General features: G+C 48.1%; 1 long non-coding RNA gene across 1 annotated transcript in view; it reads left to right on the top strand.

Moving 5' to 3' along the window:
- The first annotated feature begins 285 nt into the window (after positions 1-285).
- LOC147113004 (uncharacterized) overlaps positions 286-23111 on the top strand; it is a 459408-nt gene continuing 436582 nt past the window's right edge. The window contains exon 1 of the long non-coding RNA XR_015079613.1: positions 286-611. This is a non-coding gene — a long non-coding RNA (uncharacterized LOC147113004). The remainder of the gene's footprint in view (positions 612-23111) is intronic.

The raw sequence follows: 23111 nt of genomic DNA, 5'->3' as shown, positions 1-23111 counted from the left end.
AGACTAGAATAGGTGGTATGCAAAAAAAAATATATAATTTTTTTTACACATCTTAAGCGAGGGCCATATAATGCAGTACCAAAGCCCACATAGGTTAAATACAATTCGCCCCCCCCCCCACCCTCCTCCCACCTGCCTGCCCACTTCTATCTGTTTTAGCCGAGGCTGCAGGCTGTCCCACTCGCTCGCTCTCTGGGCTTGACGGTAGCTGGGGCTGCGGCGCGCGCTCCCGGGGGAGGGGGCAGCGAGCTCAGCGGAGCGCGCGAGCCCGAGCCCGAGCCGGCAGGGGGTGTGACCACAAAAGGCAAGACAGCCTGTGACTGACTGACTCAACTACAGGCAACTGCTGCTCAGAGACCAACATACAACACAAAAAAACTGACTGGCAGGCAAATCCGGTAATGCAAAAGGACCAGAAGGACATCTCTGCAAAGGGAGGAGAGAGAGAGAGAGAGGAGGGGGGGTGACCAAAAAAATAAATAAAATGAAGAAAGGGATTCGTTTGACTTGTGCAAGCAGGTTGACAGGAGTCAAGCTGTCATTGAGGGAACGGGGCATAAATGGGGAACTCGCCTATTCAAGAAAACATGCAGGGAAAAGTTCCTGCTATGGTAAGTGACAAGATATTCCAATGTTACTATTTGCCTGCAAAATTTATATTTACGTTATTCTACCTTTGGGCATGTAATGTAGCCAATAATTTTGCACTGTTAACTTTTCGACCAGTGTTAAACCCACAATTATTGTAGGTGAACAACAATTAACTGCTAATTTCACTTAAATCCTGCACGTATGTTATAGTTACTGAGCCATACATTTTTTTTGCAGATAATATTCTAAATATGCCTGTCCTATCTGTAAATACAGTATGATCTGCACCCTGTTTTCAGTGAAAACCTAATACAGGTATTAGATTTATAGTAATTGAATACGATTATTGAGGGAAATATCTCTCAACGTGCTGGTTCACAGTTTCTATAGAGGAAGTATGTGGTATAGTCAGTAAGAGCATGAAGTTGTAACAAAGCTTCCTGTTTCTTTTTTTCAAAAATTCAAAGAATTAAAAAAAATCTAACACGATTTAATTGGTCAGGGTCATTTAAGGCTAAAGATCCACAGCATCTTTCTAGTTATTTTGCAACGGGGCAATTTCGTCAGTGAAGTTCTTCTGTGCAATTCTGAAACAAATGCTTCGTATCAATAGTTCTCCCAGTTTAAAATTGGCCGAGAGCCTGTTGATTTTATCCATTACTTTTTAGATCAGTTTAGTTATAAGCAACAACCTGATGTCTTCCTCTAAAAGCATTTTACTTTATGTTGATAATAAAACACAGCCAAGGCAAAAGCTACTTGCAATTAAGTTTCCAGTTAACCACTACAAATCCTAAAACGTACAAATGACACTGCATTATGTAATTCCTCGGTTACATTCCTTTCATGACTGACAAGCTTGTGTGCATTTCTTAAGAGACTTTTTAAACAAAGTTCAGACCACATAATGCTGGCACGTAGTGCAACGCAATCATTTGAATTGGCTTTGTGTTAGATAGATGTTCTGGAACTATGCAGTGATTATATACTAAATAGTGTCTAGACCCGTAGGCTGCAGCTGAAAATGTTGTCACATCTATTGCACTTGGGTTGTATGTCGCAGGTGGCTGCAATGCATTCAATTGACACAATGTATTTTGTGCAGATTGTACTTGGGAAGTGCTAAGCAGGAGTGAAATTAGGAAACACTTCTACACACAAAGGGTGGTAGAAGTTTGGAACTTTCTTTCGCAAACAGCAATTGATGCTGGGTTAGTAGTTAATTTTAAACCTGAGATTGATCATTTCTGTTAACCAAAGGCATCAAGGGATATGGGGCAAAGGCGGGTATATGGAGTCAGATCACAGGTCAGCCATGATCTCATTGAATGGCGGAACAGGCTCAAGGGGCTAAATGGCCTACTCCTGTTCCCATGTCCCTCTAAGCAGAAATTGGGCACCTAACCCCATGGAGGGAAGGACAAATGGAAGGCAAGTTAGCCCAGGCTGTTTTAGGGCATTACTCCAGGATTAGCTGAGTAGTGGTATTGGTAGCGAGCAGAGAGCTGGTCACCTTCACACCCGGCTCCCTTGGTCATGCAACAAACTCAGGTGGGAGTTAAATCCTGTAATCCAGTCTTGGGCACAGATGACATCCTTAGACTGGAGCTTGGCTCTGGCAGTTTGTGACATCACCTGTTACTGCCCTGTAGTGCCCTTCCAGTTCCTTGTGTACCGCACCAAAGAGGGGAAAAGAGATGTTTATTGCATCCAAGCAATATTAAACCCATAGTCGTTAAGACAGATGCTGATGTGAGTTTACTACATAATACTCCATTGGCTCTATATTGTGATACAGAGCAAGTACTTTTTTTACACACGCGTTTCAAGGTTTTTTCTAAGCAGGCTATTTATTTTTAAATACTCCTTTTAGTGCTGGGAGGAGAGAACACTAACATATCGGAGAGACTTCATTTAGAATCTATCCACGTGCAGATTTTATAGATTTTTCTTGGTCCAAAATGCTTGTAGTGAAAGGAAATCATAGGTTTTGAAGCCCCGACCAGTCCCAGAAGCGAGAGCGTTATTTTGTCATCTATTCCCTGCAAGAGGGAAAACAAGCAAAGTAAAACTTGGATTTTTTTAATGGCATCCACAAAGTCATATCACTTCGGGATAGAGCAGTGGAGAAGGAAACCCCGGAATTATTTAAGAAATAATTGAATGCCACAAGGGGAGGACTTCAGGCTCTTTCTAGTTAGATGGATCGAATTATCTTCCTTATCCCCACTTACCTTCAGACCTGTTGTTTCGGGGCGATAGCTTCAACGTGCATCATATGGAGTTTATTGGGGTTTTGTAAAGAAAAACGTGGGTCACTTTCCTCATATGGACTGTGACAAAAAAAACCGCTGGCATGTAACTTTGCATGACAGAAAGAGCCAGGGATATGGAGGGGTCACTTCTGCAAATGCGACATCATAAGATTTGCTTTGGCTGTTTGTGCCCTACGTATAGTGTACTCCATACCCGTTGGCATTTTATACCAGTGAAACCATTTGATGTCAGTTTTTATGTTGTGCATTTAACTTTAACAAACACATCTGCTGTCAGCCACACCCCCCTCTGTCAGGCAGGAGGCTGCAAGCAGCGTGCTGTGTGAATGTTCTGCTTATTCATGTAGTTGCCATTGGTTCTTGAATGAATGTTTTTATATCCGATGGAGAAAGTCGCAGCAATAATTCCAGGGTATAGCTCGCACACTGGCGAGTTTTCCAGACATCTTTGTGAATGAGGTTGAAGTCTACTGAAGTAGTGTGCAGTCCCACATGGACCGTGTAATCACACACAGACATGTAGTCACATATGAGCCGTTCAGTCACATACGGGCCACATAATCACAAACAGACGTGTAGTCACACATGGTCTGTGCAGTCACACACGGGCCATGTAATCACACACGCGGGGCGGGCAGTCACACGCAGTCCGTGCAGTCACACGCGGTCCGTGCAGTCACATGCGGGCCGTGCAGTCACACGCGGTTCATGCAGTCACACGTGAGGCGTGCAGTCACACGTGGTCTGTGCAGCCACACATGGTCCGTGCAGTCACACACGGGGCGGGCAGTCACACGCAGTCCGTGCAGTCACACATTGGGCCGTACAGTCACACGCAGTCCGTGCAGTCACATGCGGTCCATGCAGTCACACGCAGTCCGTGCAGTCACACGCGGTTCATGCAGTCACACGCGGTCCGTGCAGTTACACGCAGTCCGTGCAGTCGCACGCGGTCCGTGCAGTCACACGCGGCCCGTGCAGTCTCACGCGATCCGTGCAGTCACACGCGGTCTGTGCAGTCTCATGTGATCCGTGCAGTCACAGACGGGGCATGCAATCACGTGGGGCGTGCAGTCACACGTGGGGCGGGCAGTCACATGCGTTCCGTGCAGTCACACGCGGGGCAGGCAGTCACACGCAGTCCATGCAGTCACACACGGTACGTGCCGTCACACACGGGCCGTGCAGTCACACGCGGGATGGGCAGTCACACACGGGACGTGCAGTCACACGCGGTCCATGCAGTCACACGCGGTCAGTGCAGTCACACGCGGGGCGTGCAGTCACACACGGGGCGTGCAGTCACACGCGGTCCGTGCAGTCACACACGGGGCGTGCAGTCACACGCGGTCCGTGCAGTCACACGCGGTCCGTGCAGTCACATGCGGGCCGTGCAGTCACACGCGGTTCATGCAGTCACACGTGAGGCGTGCAGTCACACGTGGTCTGTGCAGCCACACATGGTCCGTGCAGTCACACACGGGGCGGGCAGTCACACGCAGTCCGTGCAGTCACACATTGGGCCGTACAGTCACACGCAGTCCGTGCAGTCACATGCGGTCCATGCAGTCACACGCAGTCCGTGCAGTCACACGCGGTTCATGCAGTCACACGCAGTCCGTGCAGTCACACATTGGGCCGTACAGTCACACGCAGTCCGTGCAGTCACATGCGGTCCATGCAGTCACACGCAGTCCGTGCAGTCACACGCGGTTCATGCAGTCACACGCGGTCCGTGCAGTTACACGCAGTCCGTGCAGTCGCACGCGGTCCGTGCAGTCACACGCGGCCCGTGCAGTCTCACGCGATCCGTGCAGTCACACGCGGTCTGTGCAGTCTCATGTGATCCGTGCAGTCACAGACGGGGCATGCAATCACGTGGGGCGTGCAGTCACACGTGGGGCGGGCAGTCACATGCGTTCCGTGCAGTCACACGCGGGGCAGGCAGTCACACGCAGTCCATGCAGTCACACACGGTACGTGCCGTCACACACGGGCCGTGCAGTCACACGCGGGATGGGCAGTCACACACGGGACGTGCAGTCACACGCGGTCCATGCAGTCACACGCGGTCAGTGCAGTCACACGCGGGGCGTGCAGTCACACACGGGGCGTGCAGTCACACGCGGTCCGTGCAGTCACACACGGGGCGTGCAGTCACACGCGGTCCGTGCAGTCACACGCGGTCCATGCAGTCACACATGGGCCATGCAGTCACACGCGTGGTGTGCAGTCACACGCGGGGCGGGCAGTCACACGCGGGACGTGCAGTCACACGCGGGACGTGCAGTCACACGAGGTCCGTGCAGTCACACATGGGCTGTGCAGTCACACGAGTGGTGTGCAGTCACACGCAGTCCATGCAGTCACACGCAGTCCATGCAGTCACACACGGGCCGTGCAGTCACACATGGGGCGTGCAGTCACACACGATGCATGCAGTCACACGCGGTGCATGCAGTCACACACGGTCTGTGCAGTCACACGCAGGGCGTGCAGCCACACGCAGTCCGTGCAGTCACACGCGGTGCGTGCAGTCACACGCGGTCTGTGCAATCACACGCGGGGCGTGCAGTCACACGTGGTGCGTGCAGTCACACGCGGTCCATGCAGTCACACGCGGGGCGGGCAGTCACACGCGGTCCGTGCAGTCACACGCGGTGCGTGCAGTCACACGCGGTCTGTGCAATCACACGCGGTCTGTGCAATCACACGCGGGGCGTGCAGTCACACGCGGTCCATGCAGTCACACGCGGTCCATGCAGTCACACGCGTTGCATGCAGTCACACACGGTGCGTGCAGTCACACATGGTGCGTGCAGTCACATGCAGTCCGTGCAGTCACACGCGGTGCGTACAGTCACATGCAGTCCGTGCAGTCACACGCGGTGCGTACAGTCACATGCAGTCCGTGCAGTCACACGCGGTGCGTACAGTCACATGCAGTCCGTGCAGTCACACGCAGTGTGTGCAGTCACATGCAGTCCGTGCAGTCACACGCGGTGCGTACAGTCACATGCAGTCCGTGCAGTCACACGCGGTGCGTACAGTCACATGCAGTCCGTGCAGTCACACGCGGTGCGTACAGTCACATGCAGTCCGTGCAGTCACACGCGGTGTGTGCAGTCACATGCAGTCCGTGCAGTCACACGCGGTGCGTACAGTCACATGCAGTCCGTGCAGTCACACGTGGTGCGTGCAGTCACATGCAGTCCGTGCAGTCACACGCGGTGCGTACAGTCACATGCAGTCCGTGCAGTCACACGCGGTGCGTACAGTCACACGCGGTCTGTGCAGTCACACGCGGTCCATGCAATCACACGCGGTCCATGCAGTCACACGCAGTGCGTGCAGTCACACGCGGTGCGTGCAGTCACACGCAGTCCGTGTAGTCACACATGGTCCATGCAATCACACGCGGGGCGTGCAGTCACACACAGTCGTGTAATCATATACAGTTGTCTTAACAGTTAACGAACAGCAGTTCCGTTTTTAGTATCAGTGTTCAGAACATTGCACCTGAGTAACAGTCCCGCCCACCATGTAAAGAGGGTAATACTATCCCACATTAGATTAGTCCTGTTCAAATGCAAACTGCTGCCGTGCAGTTAACCTATCAGAGTCTGCAGTTATACATTCATGAAAGTAAAATCTATAATGCCAGTCATTTCAAATAGATGTGCGCACTATTATTTAAAACTTTATTTTTGTTTTGAACAAACAGCACCGAGTCTGTTCTGTAAAAATAATTTCAATTTTCCAGTAAACTCTGTTAACTAACTAACCGGTTGCTCTGCTTTCATTTTGTAGAGGAAGTGGTTGCCTTGAGAGCTACATTCATAAAGTTTTAAAATATGTATTAAAAATAGCTCATGCAAAACGGTTCGGCATGCATGAAACCCCATTCATTATGGGAATGTCTTTTTTTTTAAAGAAGGGACAGTTCCCTTTGGTGAATTACATATTTTTTATATTAAGGTACAAAATAAATAGTACATTTTAAATCTGATGTTGTTTTGTAGAAGGATCTTGCAGAAATACATTGTAAAAAATAACTGTAGGATTCAGACTACTTTCTTAGAGTAGTTTAAGGGCGATAGGAAATGGGTGGAAATTTTAACCATTAAAGTTTGTTGTAGTTAAGTTGATAGTTTCATAATTTTGGTATCACAATTTATGGGTGTGAGTGTATTGTGTTTCACCTATGGGAGTGCTGCATTCATTGGGCGCTTCCTGAGAAAAGTGTGGTGTGAAAGACCATTTTAAGGTCAAGTTACGGTCTACTGCATATCGAAGGACTCGCAAAATGCACAGTCATCTTTGGATGGGCATGAAGTGATTTGGCTTTACCAGTTGTTTGCGACTGAAATAGTAGCAGTGCATAATATTTTTAAATCCATTCTTGGGATGTGGGCGTCGCTGGCAAGCAGCAAGTTACAAACCACGTTTGTTTTCAGTACATTTGAATGGTTGGCAGCAATAAGATGCATGTGGCCGAGGCAAGGGAGGAGGACGGCAATTCACGGCCACTTGTTCACCTGGTCGAGCCAGCCAGCCTCAAGGGCCCTTCGTAGGATAACCCATCCGACATGTGACTGCCCTTTCGCAAAGCCAAGCAACTCAGGATTATGCAAAGGATCCTCAGGCATTTACTGCAAAAGCGGCTAGATACATATCGGTCCCCTTGTTTTCTTGATTGGGTCGCACCTTATGTCAGATCTGTGCCTGAGAATGGCCTTGGGTGGGGGTGCAAATTAATAGTATAAGAAAGTAGGCCCCAAATTATTTCCTCTTTAAGGATGTGTAAACTTTTAGCGCTTAAACTGTGTCTGTAAATGGGAAAAAACTGGACGTGGCAGAAACCAACAAACAAATCTGTGGCTCGGTATTAGTTTGAAAGCCTTTCCCTATGACTCAAGTACAGTCTCTTTATTTATATAGTGATTACAAAGGATACTATTAAATGGAACATAGAAATTATGCAACATTCCTCCTGATCTCACTCCATCCCTAATAGGCTCTAGGATTTGAGGGTTCTCCCTGTATTGGCGTTCCTTCATCGTCGCTGGGTCTAAATTCTGGAACTCCCTTCCTAAATGCACTGTGGGGGGGGGGGGGGCACCTTCACCACACGGGGACCGCAGCGGTTCGAGAAGGTGGCCCAGCACCACCTTCCCAAGGAAAACTGGGGATAGGCGATAAATGCTGGCCTTTGTAAATGAGTCTGGGGAATTCCGAGCCAGATATAGGCCCACAGCAGAAAATGATCAGCAACTTGGTACAAAATCTCACTCGAGCCATAAGGATGCGGGGCCTGATTTTTTTGTTTTTGTTTTGCCATTTCCCACACTGCTGCAATCCACAATACTTTTCAGAGGATAGGGGGAACATGGACGGACAGGAAAAGACCCCCTGGTCCGTGCATCCTGTCCCACACACTGCGATGCCTTGAGCATCACTATATGTGTGTGTATATATATATATATATATATACATATGTATGTATGCTCCGCGCCCCACCCGAAAACCATGTGATCTCCTGGGAGAGGCAAGACCAGATTAAAACCCAGGCCAATTTGGGGAGGAAAATGGACGGAGCTTTAGTGCGAAGTTGGGTGTGCTAGAAGCTGACATTAAGGTCACCTGCAATTCCTCAGCATGAATCACCTAGGCAAAAGGGGTGGGTAAATGAATAACTCTGCTTGGTTCATGTTCTTGGCCCTGTAATGCATTCCTCACATTGTTCACTAGGTAAACACTTGGGGTGGTGGGGGGGGGAAATCATCAGAATGGTTGGCATGGTGATACAACCTATTGATGCTCTGCACACTGCCACAGGGTGGTGGAATGGGTGTTCAAAACCACACCATGATTTACTTGCTGGAATTTTTCAAGTGCGGAGTTTTTAAAAATTGTTTTAACTCGCTTGAGAAATGTTGAAAAATCAAAAATTTCTCGCAAACAAATCACCTGCGTTTAAAAAGAAATCTGACCATCGCAGAACTAGTGAGTGAATGGTGAGTGTTAGCAACACCTCAAGTAGCACTTTCAGACTAATGCCACCTTGGTGACAGCTCGGGGGAACTCGAGGGGAGGGTGGGGTTGGATAGGGTAGGGAGGGGTTGGGAGGGTAGGGAGCATGGGATGGGGAGGAGAGAGTGGGGGGAGTGTAGGGCAGGGAGCATTGGTGAGGGTAAGGGGGAGAGGGGAAGGTAGGTAGGGTAGGAAGGAGAGGGTAGGCGGGAGTGTAGAGTAGGGAGCATGGGGGGGGAGGGTGGGTTGCGTTGGGTAGGGAGGAGAGGGTGGGGAGGGCAGGGTAGGGAAGAGAGGGTAGTGAGGAGAGGGAAGGGTAGAGAGGGTGGGGTTGGATATAGTAGGGAGGAGAGAGGAGGGGAGGTTTTTTGTAATTTGTTTATGGGATGTGGGCGTCGCTGGCAAGGCCAGCATTTACTGCCCATCGTAATTGTCCTTGAGAAGGTGGTGGTGAGCCACCTTCTTGAACCGCTGCAGTCTGTGTGGTGGAGGTACTCCCACAGTGCTGTTAGGTAGGGAGTTCCGAGATTTTGACCCAGCGACGATGAAGGCTCGGCGATATATTTCCAAGTCAGGATGGTGTGTGACTTGGAGGGGAACTTGGAGGTGGTGGTGTTCCCATGCACCTGCTGCCCTTGTCCTTCTAGGTGGAAGAGGTCGCGGGCTTGGGAGGTGCTGCCGAAGAAGCCTTGGCGAGTTGCTGCAGTGCATCTTGTAGATGGTACACACTGCAGTGTAGGGTAGGGAGGGGAGGGTGCAGGGGGCGGGGGGTGTGGGGAGAGGAACCAGGGAATAAATCCCTCTTGTCTTGCACACTTCCTTGTGTTCTGACTGAGGTCTGAGACCCGGTCACTTGCCCGGTTGTCTGAAGCCTGTTGCTGGACAGACGAGAGTGCTGGTGTGAGGAAACGCTTTGACATGCTCGAGAATTGGATTCTACCCTGTAACCTGACAGCAGAGGACTTATCTTTCACATTAAAGGGACCCAATCAGAGAATCGTATCTCCAGTTCTGATGCCTGGTTGGATATGCAAATCTCAACCCTCCAATCAGGTGCTTCCATTTTCAATAAGTGTGACGTCAGGGTTAAATTGATACAGGATATAATTCACTTTTTACAATAGTTCTACAAAACCAAGTTTAAAAAAAAAGATTTGTTTCCGATAAAGCATCTATCACATTAAAAGCTGTGCAGAAATGAACACTATTGTAAACAAACTGGCTGCTTATTTTTCTGTTTAGCCCAGGATCTGTGAAAAAACCCACTGCTTCTCAAACTGCAGATTTGGACATTGATTCTGTTCAATCCGTATTTCTTAGGTTAAGGTTAAAATTCATGGGGATTGAAGTATTAAATACAGATACTGTGACTCTGAATTGCTCAGGCAGTTTTATACAGCTGCCATGTATGGGTGCTGAAGAAATGGGGGCTCAGAAATGCTGAGTTCTGCATTTTTGCAAACATTCTACTTATTTCTATAATAATGGCTCGGTTTAAAGTAGAACCAAAGAATAGGAAGTAAAAGACTTCTGTATAATAGTCTGCAGAAGTTCCTCATTTACTTTTTTTGAAACTCTCGGCTTTTATTTTTCATGTTACAGATAGCGTAACAGATATCATAGTGACATGGAACCTGACTTGAAGCAAGATAGAAATTCTAAGAATTGAGGCACTTACTCTACATTGTTGAGGTTGTGACCACTGGTTGTTGCTAAAAATCCCACCAGATGTTTATGAAAAGCCAGCCATTCAGAGGGTGTGTGGCGCCCTCTAGAGAGTAATCAGCATAGCTCGGCTCACCCAACAGGAAACGCCATTGGACAGCAATGGACAAGCCTTATTTGATGCTGGACACTGGTGTAGTAAGTGCGAAAAGAATTCCAATAATCTGCACTGACGCCCTTTTGCCTTGTTCAGCAAAAAAATTAAGCGACAGAAATAAAGTGCTGAGTTTTTTTTTTGAAAACGTATCTAAATTAAAGAAAGAAAGACTTACATTTATATAGCACCTTTCACAACCACCGGACGACTCAAAGCGCTTTACAGCCAATGAAGTACTTTTTGGAGTGGAGTCACTGTTGTAATGTGGGAAACGCGACAGCCAATTTGCGCACAGCAAGCTCCCACAAACAGCAATGTGATAATGACCAGACCATCTGTTTTTGTTATGTTGATTGAGGGATAAATATTGACCTCAGGACACCGGGAATAACTCCCCTGCTCTTCTTCGAAATAGTGCCTTGGGATCTTTTACATCCACTTGAGAGAGCAGACGGGGTCTCCGTTTAACGTCTCATCCGAAAGACGGCACCTCTGACAGTGCAGCTCTCCCTCAGCACTGCACTGGAATGTCAGCCTAGATTTATGTGCTCAAGTCCCTGGAGTGTGACTTGAACCCACAACCTTCTGACTCAGAGGCGAGTGTGCTACCCACAAAGCCACGGCTGACTAAATTAAGGTTTCTACTCAAGCCTGGCCCTTGTTTCAGTGCTCCTGATCTACACTCGTATTGGGAATTTTAAAAATCTAACATATCTGGCCAGTCACACCATGTGATAGCTGTGTATCTCTACAGCATCAGCTTGGTTCATTTGGTAGCCCTCTCTCCTTTTTTGTGGTGTTAGCCATGGCTCAGTGGGTAGCATACTCGCCTCTGAGTCAGAAGGTTGTGGGTTCAAAGTCCCACTCCAGGGACTTTGAGCACATAAAGCTAGGTTGACATTCCAGTGCAGTGCTGAGGGAGTGCTGCACTGTCGGAGGTGCCATCTTTCGGATGAGACGTTAAACCGAGGCCCCACCTGCCTTGCGTGGCACTATTTCGAAGAAGTGCCGGGGAGTTCTTCCCAGTGTCCTGGGGTCAATATTTATCCCTCAACCATCATCACTAAAATAGATTATCTGATCATTATCACATTGCTGTTTGTGGGACCTGACTGTGCATTTCCCACATTACAACAGTGACTACACTTCAAAAGTAGTTCATTGGCTGTAAAGCGCTTTGAGACGTCCGGTGGTCATGAAAGGCGTTGTATAAATGCAAGTCTTTCTTTCACATACGAGACATAAAATGCCTGATCAGAGCTACTTCACTGGAAGGCTCCATTAGTTGCAAGAAAATAATTTCAAACATCTGCAAACTGATGTTGGTGTGTGCCAGCTGTAACTGTAGTAACTTGCCCCGAATTACTGCTGCTGCGCGTTCAGTGGCAGCAGGACCGTAAGCAAAACACATCTGTGCTAGGTAGCATCGTAAGGAGGGGACTCGTACCTGCACTGTGCATTCTAATCATCACCGTGCCAACTGCAGCAGTTCTTGGTGCACCGATCGCATTCCATCAAATCCCCACTGTCAGAAGGTAAGTTTACATTACTGGCTCCACCTCAACCTTGTGTCCTTTCTGTACCTAGTGATCATCCCATTCTGGTCTACTGTAACCCCCCACCCGCCACCGGCTCTACCATCAGCGGCAGAGCTTTCAGCTGACTCACACCACACTCTGGAGTTTGACCCTTTCTGCCTTACTGCATCTCTCCTCACCTTCAAAAGCCTTAGAATCATAGAATTTTACAGCACAGAAGGAGGCCATTCGGCCCATCGTGCCTGTGCCGGCTCTTTGAAAGAGCCATCCAATTAGTCCCACTCCCCCTGCTCTTTCCCCATAGCCTTGCAAATCTTTCCGTTTCAAGTAGCTATCCAATTCCCTTTTGAAAGTTAATTTTGAAAAAAAAATTCTCCTCATCTCCCCCTCTGGTTCTTTTACCAATGACCTTAAATTTATGTCCTTTGGTTACTGACCGACCTGCCAATGGAGACAATGGCTGGAATTTTCCTTACCGAGTTGGGTCGGGTGCGTGCGGGCCGCGTGGCGGGTTGGTACCGCGATGGATTGATCATCCCGCTCCTCAGAGTGAATTTATCGTAACGGCCCCATCAAGGCAGACACGCGTGTTTCCCGGCCCTATTAAATGGTGCGGGTCTGATGACGTCATCGATGACTCATTTCCAGCGGGGATATTTAATGCAGCCTTGGCCACATGGCTTTTGAAGGTTGATGTAGGAGTGTAGAGGGAGTATATTGGAGGATTTTGTTATTGCTGAGATTTCTAAACATGTGTTTCCAAAGACAGAGGGCTGAACCCTGGTTTTCCAGTGACTCCCTACATATTCCTGTGGAGGGGGTCAGAGCACGCAGGGAGGTCCTCTTCCCTGTTGATGGGCGGAAGAGACCGCCCCAAGAGACAAGAAGAGCCTGGCTTCAAGTAGCTGAGAAGGTGAACAGCAGGGATGTGGTGAGGCGGAGATGGGAGCAGTGCCGGAAACGCTTCAATGATCTAATGAGATCAGTAAAGGTGAGTGTAAAGCCACACTCACCTTCATCCTGCTGTGCCTCTCACCACATCCCCATCACTCTGCCTTCTCAAGCCTGCTCCTGCACATCATTACTCACACCAACATACCTTGCACGTCCACCCATCCCTCTCTATCTACATTCTCACATCCCCATCTGACTAACCACCCCTCACATTCGCCCTCATCTTAATGCAATCATAGCAACTAACAACACAGATGGAGGCCACTTGGCATTGGCACCACACTCCTTCATAGTCTCCCTTTACAGATGTAACCCATCCATTCCTCACGCTCATGCCATTACCCTCACTCAAGCTTCTCTTCTTTCCCTCCTTGCAGGAGAAACGAACACACAACAACAGGGAGAGGGAGAGAACCGGAGGTGGCCCTCCATCCTTCAGCACTTCAACTCCAGCAGAGGAGCTAGCCCTGGAGGTCTCAGGAGTTGCAGAGCTGCTGGCAGTGGGAGACGGAGAGAGGGGGACCTCTAAGTAACCTGGTAACCGAATTACATCTCATACAGCCACATGGCATACAACAGTCACTCATATGGTGACTGATGTCAGCAGCCAGTGAATGTTCACCATGTGCATAATGGTATCTGTACCCATTCTTCATATGACATATCTTACTCATCTCTTTACTGTCCCACAGGTCCATCAAGAGCCCCACCACACTGTCCAGGAGGAAGAGGAAGACGACTCCTCAGAGGAGCCTCCAGCCTCTGAGGGAGCACCGTCAGCAGGCAAGCGCACCCAGCACTAGTGCAGATACGCACACCTCGGTGGGTTCCTCGCGAGGTAGAGTAGTGTTGTCACCTGGTGCCTCACTATTCACAAGTGAGCAAGAGCAGATAGCGGATGCAGGGCAGTGGAGACTCCTCGCCGGAGGGCGCAGGACACTCCCAGCTCTGCTCAGCTGCATGCAGACACTGAGCCTCGGGGGCCATCCAGAAAGAGGGAGATCCTGGATGGGCAGCAAGTAGTGCAGGAGGCTTTGACAGGTTTTGCGAGCACGATGTCTGTAAATGTGCAGAGAATGGAGGGTTCCATCTCCAACATGAGCACCACTGTGTCGCAGGCGGTGGCGATGATATGCTCTTCCATGGAAAGGATGGCCACCTGCATGGAGCAGCTAATGCGCCATTCACATGAGCACATGCTAACTATGGAGAACAGATGGCAGAGGCTCATAGATCTCCTTTCTAGGAGGGATCGAAACATAGACGTGTGTCCTCATGGCTCCACTGCTGTGCAGCAAGGTGCTCTCCAGCTCCTTGCTAGCAGGGAAGTGCGGGTCGCCCATGAGAGGGATGATGGTGAGAGGTTACATGGAAGTGGGGGCTCCTCTCAAAGTGCTCACACTTCTTCCCCATTGCCACCCCTCAGTCAGAGCCCCGGATGCCTCCTCGGATTGCGATGGTCGAGTCTGCCCCTGCACAGTTGCTGGAGGAGCAGACTTTGGCATGGCCCTCACAGGCTCCAAAACCAAGAGGACGTCCACCAAAAGTGTCTATGCAGTCGCAGCAGGGAAGTGAGCAGCCTGCCTCTAACTCTGCAGAAGCCACAGGGGGTGCACCTCGTAGAAGCATGCGTAAAAGAAAAATGAGACAGAAGTAGATGCACAAGGGTAAGCACATGGGTGTTTAAAGAAGTTCCGTTACTGTAATCACACTTACAAATCTATTTATTTTCAACAGTTTCCGGTCATGCCCATTTTTGTCCGCTACTTTGGAAGTGGCTTTGTGAGTTGGAGTGAATGGTGAGACATAATGTAACCTCCAGCAATGGGGGTCAGTGTGAAAGGAATGGCCTGTTCATTGCAGGGAGGCTTTATGGTGTTGGGAGTCGGGGGGGCGGGGTGGGGTGGGGGGTGGAACTTGGCACAGCATGTGGCAGCCATATGGGTGCAATGCAGGAAGTCAAGTAAATCTGGCCATGATGCGGCCATCCCTGGCCTCCTGGGCTGCAAAGTGCTTCGGTGCTGGTGCCATTTCCACTTCAGGTTCCTCCTGTTCCTCCTCCTCGTCTTCCAGCTGATGCTCCTCCTGCTCCTCCTCCTCTGAAGAGGCAGTGCACTCTGTGCCTTGCTCCTCATGCAGCTCCAATCCTCGCTGCTGCGCTATGTTGTGCCGTGCACAGGAGACGATGACAACTCTGGAGACCCTGGCTGGTACGTACTGAAGGGCTCCTCCAGATCTGTCAAGGCATCTGAAGCGCATCTTCAGCATGCCTACTGATTGCTCTGTGACACATCTGGTGGACATGTGGTTTTCATTATAACGCTCCTCGGCCTCATTGCTTGGCCTCCTCAAGGGTGTCATGAGCCATGTCTTCAGTGGATAGTCCTTATCTCCAAGCAGCCAGCCAGCTGTTTGGTGGTGGGTAGACTGGCGCAGGACGAAAGAGTCATGGCAGCCTCCAGGGAATTTGAAACACACACATGCATGATGATCTTCCTATGGTTGCAGACGAGCTGGACATTGAGGGAGCCCTTACGGTTCGCATACACTCCTGGGTGATGTGGGGATGCCCTGATGGCCACATGTGTGCAGTCGATGATGCCCTGCACCTGTGGGAAGCCAGCCAGAGCAGCAAAGCTGAGCGCACCCTCAGTAACACTGGCTTTATCAGTGACAAAGTTGATATAATTGGTTGACTTGTTAAACAGGGCATTGGTGAGGCGAAGAAGCTGAGGGTGCTGGTGATTTTGACAGCCACTGGCAATGCATGTCCACCAGGTCGTCTGGGCAGCAGGTCTTGCTCCAGCAAGCTGCAAATGTCTGTGACGACCTGAGCCTCCTTTGGCACTGCTGCTCAGCCATGTTGGAGAAGCTCATCCTTTGCCTGTATACCCTATATTGGGGATATCGCCTCCGGTGCGGTGCAGCCTTGTGGTGCCCCCCTCGTTCTGTTGTTGGTGTTGCTGCTGCTGCTGGTGTGCCTGGTGCTCCTGGTGTTGAGGCTCATCCTGGTCCGATTCTGAGGACCAAGGTGAAACAGTATAAGCGGCACCCATGCTCATGTAATGGATGGCAGGTCAAGTAGAGATCAGAGGAGCAATCTGTCAATGTTGTGATAGTTACTAGCAATGACAGATTGTCATTGTCAATGACAGAGGTGAGAGTGGCTTCCAAGGTTGCAGAAAAGACTTGCAAACTCTAGACACCTAAATCTGTGCTCAAAATGGAGTCAGCAAGAGCCTTTCCCATAGGCAAGTAAGCAGGTGTCATGTGGGAGTATTTATTGGGATTTCCACGCTCTGCATTAATGATCTCGATCAATGGCCACTGTGCTTCCGCCTCAGGTTGACAGACGCGGTTCCCGAGCTGCGTGATTCCCGTAGTCATCCAGTGAAAGTCAAAAGGTCTCGTTAAAATCCCTGTTAAGTGTCTCACAACAAGGATTTAATGAGATTAATTAGGTCGCCCGCCTCTGCTGTTCGGGTCTGTGGCGCGCTGGCAAACGCGCCCGAGTTAAAGGCACGAGGAGGCAGGATGACGACGTGTTCCTGACATGCTCCCATTTTCTGCGGCTTTTACTGTTGACCCGCCTCCAAACCCGCATGCACAGCAGTGGGAAAATTCCGGCCAATGTCTCCCTATCTACTCTATCAAAACCCCGCATAATTTTGAACAGCTCTATTATATCTGCCCCTTAACCTAAGCTCTAAGAACAACAATCCCAGCTTGTCTAGTCTCTCCACATTACTGAAGTGCCTCATCGCTGATATCATTCTGAAAAATCTCCTCTGAACCCTCTGATGTCCTTCCTGAAGTGTGTTGCCCAGAACTGAATGTGATGCTCTAACTGAGACCTAACCAGTGATTTATAAAGGTTCTTTAGATCTGCCTCTTTTACCATGCCTCTGTCCCTTAACCCTCCCCCATTACTCCTGTTTTGGTCTGATCTCACAATTGTGAAGTGCTTTGAGGTGTTTTGCTACTTTAAAAGCTGTATAGGTGTCAGCCTTGGCTCAGTGGTAGCACTGTCGCCTCTTGATTCAGAAGGTCATGTGTTTAAGCCTCACTGCAGAGACTTGAGCACATAATCTAAACCGACACTTCAGTGCAGTACTGAGGGAGTGCTGTACTGTTGAAGGTGCTGTGTTTTGGATGAGATGTTAAAACTGAGGCCTCATCTTCCCTCTCAGTTACAGAAGTCACAGAAGTCACAGAAACCCCACAGTGCAGATAGAGGCCATTTCGGCCCATCGAGCCTGCACCGACACATATCCCACCCGATCCCCATAACCCCTACACCAACACATATCCCACCCTATCCCCGTAACCCCACGTATTTAATCCCCCTAACACTAAGGGTCAATTTATCATAGCCAATCAACCTAACCCGCACATCTTTGGACTGTGGGAGGAAACCGGAGCACCCGGAGGAAACCCACGCAAACACGGGGAGAATGTGCAAACTCCACACAGACAGTCACCCGAGGCCGGATTCGAACCCGGGTCCCTGGCGCTGTGAGACAACAGTGCTAACCACTATGCCACCGTAAAAGATCCCGTATGACTATTTGAAGAGCAGAGGAGATTCCTCTGGTGTCCTGGCCAACATTTATCCTTCAACCAACACCACCAGAACAGATTATGTGATCATTTATTTCATTGCTGTTTGTGGCAACTCCCGTGCACAAATTCACTGCTGCGTTTGCCTATATTATAACAGTACTTCATTGGCCGTGAAGCACTTAGGGATGTCCCGAGGACGTGAAAGGTGGGATATAAAAGCAAGTTATTTATTTCTTATATAGTTGTAAACTGTACTAGAATGCTGCCAACTGCTGATGTTGGTCTTGCAGCTGCAACTCCAATCATAAATGCAATTGGCCTGACCTCTGTACGGTCGACAGTCTAGTGGCAGAACAACCTCCTCCTGCGGCTTGCTAAGCGCATTGAGCTGGTTTCAGTGTGCTTGTGCCGTGACACAAATTAGCATCTCAAAGTGAACATGTCGACGCACGGGACTAGTTCAGCTTCCAATTCCCTGGCCTGCCCGCAGTGTGCAGTCACCTCGTAGTGTACCGTTCTCAGGCAAGTGGCTTCAGGGTGTATGTGGAAAACAGAACAAAATGGCAGTAAAGTGCAGCTAGACTGTGCACGTAGGCATCTTTGGTGTTGCTTTTCCTGAATCCGACCTTCTTTGTACCTTGAAAGTAAAAATGCCTTAGGTTTGTAACAAAATTGAGCACATGGTATAACTGATGAACAGGATATGCATCTATTTCCTGTGCAGTACATGAAGAGACCCAGAGCCACTTGTAAGTTCTACATCATACATCACTTACAGAGTACATATAGTTTCAACAACTTTCATTGTCCCATTCGCTACATTTTGACTTCTCCATACTAGTGATTTTTAATCAGTGATGTTGTCTGTCATGAGTTCTCCCTGTGGCTAAATTGGTAAATGGACAGAGTGGTTCAGAAGTGAGCCATTTGGATCTGGGACGTGCCTACATTACAACAGTGACTACACTTCAAAAGTACTTCGTTGGCTGTAAAGCACTTTGGGACATCCTGAGGTCGTAAAAGGTGCTACATAACTGCAAGTCTTTCTTTCCTTCTTTTCTTCTTTCTTTCCTTCTTTCCAAGTTAGCTATTCTCAACTGGGAGCAGAAGCAGAGGTTTTCCTCAGTGCCCTGAACTAGGGAGAGGGGAGACAAAACCAGCCACGGTTTCCTAATCCGGAAACTCTGGCTGGAAGGTGAATATGTGCGGACGTCAATTCAGAGCTGGATTAGGTTTGACAGAGATGCAAAGATGTTTTTGTTTATGAAGGATGGTCACTTAAGCGAAGGTACCATAGAAGACCACCAGCAGGAGTCACTGGCCTCAGGAGAGAAAACCAGTGGGCAAAAAGTATCTTTCAGACCTTTTCGAAAATGGTTTTGCTGGTAAGGCGAAGCAAGATTGACAATCTCCCAAACATACTGTTGACAATTATAGGATAGCAAATGGGTTCTGTGGAGAATGGAACTGGATGGGGGTAAGGGAGGAGAGAAACAGACAATAAACGCAGTACAACTTGTGCTGGTTTTTCACAGTCCAACACAGAATTTGTACAAATAGCTTTAAAATGTTTTCCACTGGTAAAGTCTGGGATTTTAGTAGACTTCCTGGAACCCATTTAAAGTAGCAGACGCTTCTAATGTAAACCATACTAATTTTTCCATCAACATCAAAGTATATAGCGGCAGCAGCCGGATGTGCTCAGTCAGTAATATTCCACTATTAAATCAGAAGAATGTAGGCTACACAAAACGGTTTGCTGCCGTTACATTCTTTGATGACGAGACCAGTCAAGAACTATTGTAGTGTATGAAAGAACAAGGTGTCCTTTGCAGTGGCACCAGTAATGATAATTTGAGGGTCTTGAGTTGGGTGACTATCAATGGTTTTGATTTGGATCATCTGATTCACTTTTTAATAATTTTCCAAATTGTTCCCACAAACCAGAGATCTAAAGTCATCTTTTAAGTAGAAACCAGTCTCTTCACCCCCCCCCGCCACCAACCCCACCCCCTTTCCATTTCCTTATGTGGTGTGGCAGCATTTGTCGTCCCAACATCGACATATTGGTATCGTGTTGCTTGGGACATGAAGCAGCTCCCGTTGACGTAGACGGTGGTTTTGCCTCTGGCTGCTGCAGCAAGGTTTGAACATTTTATGCCATCCTCGGTTGAAATGCTCAATTAAAACAGAGGCTGAAACACAGATTGCGTGTCAGCCTGGTCTTGGAGATGGTGCCAGCCTTCGAGTTGAGGGTGTGCAGCGTCTCAGGACAGGGCGGGTATCCAAGCCTTTGTATTTGTGAGCAGCATTAGGTGGACACCATGCAGCCTCCTGGACCACACATACATTTTCAATACAATACAATACAATACAAATCGCTTTATTGGCATGATAAGGTACATCTTATGTTGCCAAAGCATCAAAATACATTTATGGTTGAACACATAAACGCGGTTCCATTCATACAGTGTATAAACAGGTATATCCCTGAGTTTATAAATATATTTTCGCCTTGTTTATATATACTCTTGTCTTAGTTTACTGGTTGTCCCTCTGTTCATGGCAAGCTGTAACATAGTGTGCCGCCAGTGTTACACAGCTTCTCTCCTCCCCCAGTAGGAATGGGAGTTTTTGGTTGTCAGTCAGATTTCTGAATTCAGGGCATATTTGTGAGAATTTTTGATAGAAATTCTCTCTGATGCCCTGATATTTTCCACAGGCTGTGAGGAAGTGCATCTCTGTCTCAACTACTCCCTGACTGCAGTGAGAGCATATCCTGTCTTCTCTTGGCAGCCTGGTCTGCCTGTGTCTGCCTTTTTCGATCGCTAGGCTATGTTCGCTAAGTCTGTACCTTGTCAAGGTTCTTCTTAGTTTGTTATCCTTTACCATGGTCAGGTAATCAGCTATGTTGTATTGTCTGTTTAGGGCCAAGTAGCAATTGAGTTTGCTTTGGGTTTTTGTTGTTTCTGCCCAATATGACAGATATTTTTCCTTTTGCTTAGCGACGATTGTGTTGGGTCGAATTCTTTGTGTTACCCTGTCACTGTCCTGGGGCTGGTTATTGTTAGTATTGTTATTAGTTACTTTATTGAGTCCCAGGACTAGTTGACTGAGGGTATTCTTCTTTATGGTCAGCTCTTGGCATTTCAGGGCGTCGTAGTGATAGCATTGGGGGTTGCTCATTTGTAGGTGATTCCAAAATTTGGTGGCTCTTTTTTGGATAGTGATTATTAATGGGTATTGGCCTAGTTCCGCCCTGCATGCGTTGTTTACTGTTTTCCTTTGAGTCCGGAGGATACTTTTACAGAATTCCGCATGTAGGATCTCAATTGGGTGTTTGTCCCATTTTGCAAAATCTTGTTGTGTTAGTGGTCCCCAGACCTCACTGCCATAGAGTGCAATTGGTTCAATTACTGATTTGAAAATTTTGAGCCAAATGCTAATTGGGATTTCTATTTGGATTGATTTTTTGATGGCATAGAAAGCCCTTCTTGCTTTCTCTTTCAGTTCATTCACAGCCAGTTTGAAGTTTCCCGTAGAACTGATTTTTAAGCCCAAGTATGTGTAGTGAGTGGTTTGTTCAATTTTGGTTGTTCCTACTGTGAAATTTATTGTGGGTCCATGTTGTTTGGATCTTTGCTGGAACACAAGGACTTTGGTTTTTTGGGGATTTATTGTCAGGGCCCAAGTCTGGCAGTACGACTCCAGCAGGTCCAGGTTCTGCTGTAGACCCTCCTTAGTTGGTGACAGCAGAACCAGGTCGTCGGCATAGAGGAGGAATTTAACCTTGGATTCATATAGGGTGAGGCCGGGTGCTGTAGATTGTTCAAGTAGTTTTGCCAATCCATTAATGTAAATATTAAAGAGTGTCGGTGAGATTGGCGAGCCCTGCGTCACCCCCCGCCCCTGTGGGAAGTATTTTGTTTGTTTGTCTCCAATTTTAACTGCACATTTATTGTTTGTATACATTGATTTAATTACATCATATGTTTTACCTCCTACCCCGCTTTCGATAAGTTTCAGGAATAAACCGTCATGCCAGATGGAGTCGAAAGCCTTCTGGAAATCTACAAAGCATGCGTAGATTTTGCTTTTGTTATGGTGAACGTGTTTGTCAATTAGGGTCTGTAGGGTGAAGATATGATCGGATGTTCTATAGTTTGGCAGGAATCCAATTTGGCTTTTACTCAAGACATTGTGCTCTTCAAGGAAGTTTATAAGTCTTTTGTTTATGATGCTACAGAATACCTTCCCCAGGTTACTGTTTACACAGATGCCTCGATAGTTGTTTGGGTCGATTTTGTCCCCACTTTTGTATATGGGTGTTATGAGTCCTTTGTTCCAGATGTCAGGGAAATAACCGACACTCAGAACCAAGTTGAAGAGTTTTAGGATAGCCAGTTTCAGTTTGTCGTCTGCGTGTTTAATCATCTCGTTTAGTATGCCGTCTGTCCCGCAAGCTTTTCCTGGTCGCAGGTCCTTGAGTTTTTCAAGAAGTTCTTTTTCTGTTATTATGGCGTCTAGCGGGTTTTGGTTATCTTTTAAGGCCATTTTCAATCCACATTCCCATTCATTTGCATATTTCTCAAGTTGCTGCTACTAACAGATCTTGGCGCTTTGATTTAGGTTTTGTCCAACTGTGAGGCAGCTGTTCTCAGCAAAGCCCTTTCCAAATGTCCAGGTCCACAACATTCAAAGAAACCAGTAAACAGAACACTCTCTTTTAACCAGCACCTAGCCGGAAATCTCTCTTAACCGGCAAAATTCAGGAGTAGGTTCTGGTAAGTTTTACTATATATTAGTGGCCATGTAACCTGGGTTCCTGGATCTGTGGCCGTGTAACCGGGGTTCCTGCAACTGTGGCCGTGCAACAGGGACTCCTGGATCTGTGGCCGTGTAACCGGGACTCCTGCACAAGTGCCGTGTAACCGGGGCTCCTGCACCTGTGGCCGTGTACGGGGCTCTCGTACCTTGGTAAGTATACCTCTCTGTAATCCGGACTTTTTGATCAATCGGCACCATGCCGGTCCCGATATCGGTGCCGGATAAAAAAGAGTTTCCTGAATATAAGCACAAATAAGGCTGAGCATGAGGGCTCAGGGGGCCATAATGATGCTATAGTTCAAACACCTTTTTGATCTAGAGTACTTATAATCAGTAATTATACATTTGACATTTTACCTGCCTGTGCTTCTCTTTTGTTCACTTTGAAGTTTTAAACCCTTGTAAAGGGCCACAGGAGTAATTGACTCATTTTTTTGTGACAATTTCAAAAAGATACTCGGAAGAGACATATGGAATATAGTGTACGTGACACCATATAGTGCTGCC

Source organism: Somniosus microcephalus, chromosome 9 (genome assembly GCF_052327205.1).
Source record: "Somniosus microcephalus isolate GS21.2 chromosome 9, FLI_Smic_1.0, whole genome shotgun sequence".
NCBI classification, from domain to species: domain Eukaryota; kingdom Metazoa; phylum Chordata; class Chondrichthyes; order Squaliformes; family Somniosidae; genus Somniosus; species Somniosus microcephalus.
Note: the sequence above shows the minus strand (reverse complement) of the source record. Positions and strands in the feature narration are given on the sequence as shown.